The sequence below is a fragment of the Calidris pugnax genome, unplaced genomic scaffold (assembly GCF_001431845.1).
Source record: "Calidris pugnax isolate Ruff unplaced genomic scaffold, ASM143184v1 scaffold27, whole genome shotgun sequence".
Classification (NCBI taxonomy): domain Eukaryota; kingdom Metazoa; phylum Chordata; class Aves; order Charadriiformes; family Scolopacidae; genus Calidris; species Calidris pugnax.
The window spans coordinates 18708397-18713615 of NW_015090893.1; the positions used below are offsets into that span (position 1 = coordinate 18708397).

At 61.4% G+C, this 5219-nt stretch overlaps 1 protein-coding gene across 2 annotated transcripts in view; it reads right to left on the bottom strand.

Moving 5' to 3' along the window:
* The window catches only part of FGF1 (fibroblast growth factor 1 (acidic)), a 27772-nt gene extending 24572 nt beyond the window's left edge, over positions 1–3200 (bottom strand). The window contains exon 1 of one of the 2 annotated variants that reach the window (XM_014948195.1): positions 3033–3200. The gene's annotated coding sequence lies outside the window, so the exon portion shown is untranslated. The remainder of the gene's footprint in view (positions 1–3032) is intronic. The other variant, XM_014948194.1, reaches the window with a different exon arrangement.
* Between the last annotated feature and the right edge of the window lie 2019 nt (positions 3201–5219).

Below are 5219 nucleotides of genomic sequence, written 5' to 3' on the forward strand. Positions count from 1 at the left end.
GCTGCTGCGGGAGCTGCCTGCTCTGCCTGCACCGCCGGGTCAGCCCCCGGGGGGGGGGAGCTGCCGACGGGACCCCCCCGCCGGGGAAGGGGCCAGGGAGAGACAAACCCGGGAGCCGCAGGAAAAGCCGTTTCCCCGCTCGCTTTTCCCGGTGCCATCCCTGTGCTGCACGGCATTTCTCGTTATTTCAGCCACATCCTCTGCCCCCCATCAGCTCCCGGGGGCAGCGGGGACGGGGGGGTCTGCCCTCCCCGTGGGGAAAGGGGCTCTGCCGGGCACGGCCGTGCCAACGCTGGCACCGGGCATGGGGAGAGCTTGGCATTCAAACCAAACGCTGTCAGCCTGGGAAATGCGGCTCCATCTCCCCAAGGACGGGGCCACCTCGATGGAGATGGTGCCGATGCCAGGAGCCAGCGGTGGGGCTCGTGGGTGCCGGTGTTGGGCTCGTGGGTGCTGGTGGTGGGTTCATGGGTGTTGGTGTTGGGCTCATGGGTGTTGGTGGTGGGTTCATGAGTGCCGGTGGTGGTTTCATGAGTGCCGGTGGTGGGTTCATGGGTGCCGGTGGTGGGTTCGTGGGTGCCGGTGGTGGGTTCGTGGGTGCTGGTGGTGGGCTCACGGGGTGCTGGTGGTGGGCTCACGGGGTGCAGGCTCCAGAGTGTGCAGGGGCTGTGTGTCAGGCCGGCTGCAGCGTTAACGCAGTAACTGAGATGACCTCACAGCTTGGCCGGGCTCCACGGCTGCTTTGATGTGGCGTTTGGGCCGCGGTATCTCAGGCTGGCCCAGGAGAGCTCTCAGCCCCTGCCTTTGGACGGGCAGCCCCGACCGAAAGCGCTCTGAGCCCAGATGTTTTGACAAAAACATATTCTAGTGGGGACGGGTCCCGGTGCAGCCAACAGCACAGGTGGACTCTGCCCTTTCCTACCGTATCAATAGTCCTTATTTTTTTCCGTTTGAACAAGGTTCAACGCACGAGGTTCCCTCCTGCCCTTCCAGCCACGTGTTGAAAATAGTAACAAAAAGTAAGAATGGTATAGCCAATGGTATAGCCAATGGTATGGCCAATGGTATAGCCAAACATTTCTGTGTGTCAACAACAAAAAGACTGGCCCTGGCTTTGGCTCAGGTTGTCCTGGATGAGAGGCATTGGGGTTATTTGGATGGTGGGTGCCGGTGGTGGGTTCGTGGGTGCTGGTGGTGGGTTCGTGGGTGCTGGTGGTGGGCTCACGGGGTGCTGGTGGTGGGCTCACGGGGTGCAGGCTCCAGAGTGTGCAGGGGCTGTGTGTCAGGCCGGCTGCAGCGTTAACGCAGTAACTGAGATGACCTCACAGCTTGGCTGGGCTCCACGGCTGCTTTGATGTGGCGTTTGGGCCGCGGTATCTCAGGCTGGCCCAGGAGAGCTCTCAGCCCCTGCCTTTGGACGGGCAGCCCCGACCGAAAGCGCTCTGAGCCCAGATGTTTTGACAAAAACATATTCTAGTGGGGACGGGTCCCGGTGCAGCCAACAGCACAGGTGGACTCTGCCCTTTCCTACCGTATCAATAGTCCCTATTTTTTTCCGTTTGAACAAGGTTCAACGCACGAGGTTCCCTCCTGCCCTTCCAGCCACGTGTTGAAAATAGTAACAAAAAGTAAGAATGGTATAGCCAATGGTATAGCCAATGGTATGGCCAATGGTATAGCCAAACATTTCTGTGTGTCAACAACAAAAAGACTGGCCCTGGCTTTGGCTCAGGTTGTCCTGGATGAGAGGCATTGGGGTTATTTGGATGGGAGGAACATTAGGAACCGCTGCTCCATTTTCTCACTCAAGGGAACATCCCCCCTGTTTCAGAGCTGTGGGGTGACCGTACCCCCAGCCCTCCCTGCTGTTTCCCTGCCTCCCCTGACCCCCCTGTTGTGGTTGGCATCGGCAGCTCTGAGGCTGGGGGGGGCCTGGCTGCTGTTGTCCTGCCAAATTTATCGTCGTGTCCTTTCTGCCCGTCCCGGAGCCAGCACAGAGCAAACACTGGCTGCAGCCACAGGCTCCTGCCCTGGTCACAAACACAAGGTCCCTGCTTTGGCCAAAGCCCAGATGCCAACGGTCCCGCAGTGGGACCCACACGGAGAGCCTTCGGGAAGGGGGATGGGGACCCCTGTCCCCCCCCAGCCAGCTCTGCCTCCTCCTGCCCGGGGAGCCCCCGCTGCAGCCGATCCCGTGTTATTTCCCAGGCTTTTGGCTCCTGCTCCTGCCCCAGAAGCTCCGGGGCCCATCAATAATGGATACCTCTTGAGGTTGTTTGGAAGCAGAGTGAATAATTAACCATCGAGCTGCCTTCTGCCCTGAGGAAGGGGTAGGTGCCTCCCCCGCTTCCCCTGACACCCACCCCTGTGCCAGCAGCACCCCCCTGGGCAGCTCAGCCCCACTGCCCCCTCCCCAGCAGCCCCTCTCCCCCCCGCACCCCCATCACGCCACAGAGAGGATTTACGACGCACACACAACTTTCTGCCAGTCTGGGTTAAAGTGAGACCCCCGAGACCCCCCCTCCCAGAGTTTGGTTTCATCCCTCTCCTGGGAGCTGGGCTGCAGGGACGGCCCAGCAAGCGCTGCTCAGCCCAGTACAGGCTGGGAATGGCACTGGGGGGGAAAATCCACCCCCCGCTCCTGCTGCCCTGCCAGCTCCCAGCCTCTGAGAGGAAAAGGAAACCCCAGTTGCTCCCCCGGAGACACACACACACCCAGCCTGCAAACTCGGCCAGGAGTTAACTGGGAATGTGCCACCAAACACTCGGGAAGGGGCTGCGAAGCCCCCGCGGGGCTGATGCTGTGCCGGGGGGGACACACCGGGGGATGCTGGAGGAGGCACTCACCTGCCGGGTTGGGGTGCAGGGGACCAGGCGGTGGTGACAGCAGCAGTGCCATGGGGACAGCCAGGAGGGACCACTGCCAACCTGCCCCGGGTGGGCAGGGGTCACCCAGCCCCTCTCCCCGCTCCCCCGGGGCATGCAGCCCCCGCAGCGATGCACCCACCCCCCCGTGCCCTGTCCCCACTCACGGGCAGCGTTCCTCAGACGGGTACGGGCATCGGGGCTGTGATGGATCCCAGGAAGAAGCTGGCATCGGCCGCGGGCGCCGCGGTGCAGGGGGACGGAGGTGGCACCACGACTGGCAGCGCGGCCACCGCCGCTCGGCGCCCACATAGGACAAGGAAGTATGGATAATCCTTCGCCTGGCTATTTTTTTCCTCTCATGTGATCTTGTTTTTGGACTGCTATTTTGGGGCTGGACTCCAGCCCAGGTGAAAGACAAGGATCTAAGCCAGCCTGCCTCCCTCATCGCCCGGGGGCCTCCCAGGACCTCTGCCTGCCCGCCCCGAGGAGGGGGTTCAGCCCTGCTGCCCTCCCGTCCCTGCTTCCCAGCCCTTCCCCTCTCTCGCTGAGAATTCCCTGGAATGTTCCTGTGCAGTGGGAGGATGATGGCAAACGGGCTGCGCTGTGCCCGGCTGCCCCCTGCCCCGTCCCATGGGCACCCTGTGCCCCCCAGGACTGGGCTCAGCTGCGGAGTCAAACCCTCCCCAGCACCCGTTTGCCCTCCTTCTGCCCGTCCCCCCCCAGAAACAGCCTGTCAGGAAGCTGAAGGGAGATAAATTTTTAAAAAATGCTCTCAGTTTGCAGCAGCCTTGGCATAAACTGGTGTGGGGCCCGACCCCACAAACCACTAATTGTCCCCCCTGGGTGTTGGCTACGAGCGACCCCCAGGGAGGGGGCTGCCAGGGGTCCCCTCACACCACGTGTGGGAGACCAGAGCCTGCACCACAGCGTGTCCATCCCTGCCCCAGGACCTCCTCTGGAGACAGGTCCTTGGGGACACAGAGTCATAAAGTCACAGAATGGTTTGGGTTGGAAGGGACCTTAAAGCCCCCCCAGTGCCACCCCCTGCCCTGGGCAGGGACACCTCCCACCACACCAGGTTGCTCCAAGCCCCCTCCAACCTGCCCTTGAACCCCTCCAGGGATGGGGCAGCCACAGCTTCTCTGGCCAACCTGGGCCAGGCTCTCACCACCCTCACACCAAACAAGTTCTTCCCCACAGCTCAGCTCCATCTCCCCTCTTGCAGGGTCAAACCCTTCCCCCTCCTCCTAGGGCTCCCCTCCCTCATCCAGAGTCCCTCCCCACTCCCTTTCAGGTGGGTGGCAGGAGGAGTGGATGCTGTCACAGCGTATTTAGTTGCCTAATTTGGGTCTTTGCAGGAACTAAAATGGGAGCTGAGGGAGCTGGGGAGACTGGAGAAAAGGAGGCTGAGGGGAGACCTTCTCGCTCTCTCCAACTCCCTGAAAGGAGGGCGTAGAGAGGCGGTGGTCGGTCTCTTTTCCCAAGTCACAGGTGACAGGACAAGAGGAAATGGCCTCAAGTTGCACCAGGGGAGGTTCAGGCTGGATATTAGGAAAAATTTTTTCACTGAAAGGGTTCTCAGCCCTTGGAATGGGCTGCCCAGGGAGGGGGTTGAGGCACCATCCCTGGAGGTGTTCACAAGACGGGTTGATGTAGTGCTGGGAGGTCTGGTTTAGTGATGGTGTTGCGTTTTGTTTGTTGTGTGGGTGTTTATTTTTTTCTCAAAATTAGGTTGACGGTTGAACAAGATGATCTTGAAGATCCCTTCCAACCTAGAAGATGCTGTGATTAATCACTTTTCTGTGAAATAAGGAATCTCTCTGGCGCCCATGAAATGCCCTGTTCTCCCAGGGGGTAGGACAGAAGCTCTCACTGGCCCAACACCTCCCGGGCAAAAGCTTTTCTTTCTCACTCTCTGCAAACCAGAGCGTTATGACAACAACAGCCTGCCACCCAAAGCTCCTGAGCGGCCACCTGTCCCCTCTGGGCCGATGTCTGTGCCTGGGCTGGAGGAGAAAACATTTACTTTACAAGCGCAGCAGAGATTTTAGCGGAGGAGGGAGGGAGGGAGGGGGTGATGATGGAGCAGAGGGAACCCTGCGGGCGGGGGCCGGCGGGGCCGCCAGGGGGCGCTAGGGGGCCGCGGCGCGGGCACAGCTGGATGCGGGGGGGAGGCACAGCTGGATGGGGAGGGGCACAGCCGGGCACAGCTGGATGGGGGGGCACAGCTGGATGCGGGGGGGCACAGCCGGGCACAGCTGGATGGGGGCACAGCTGGATGCGGGGGGGCACAGCCGGGCACAGCTGGATGGGGGCACCGCTGGGGGATGCGGCACAGGTGGGAGAGGGAA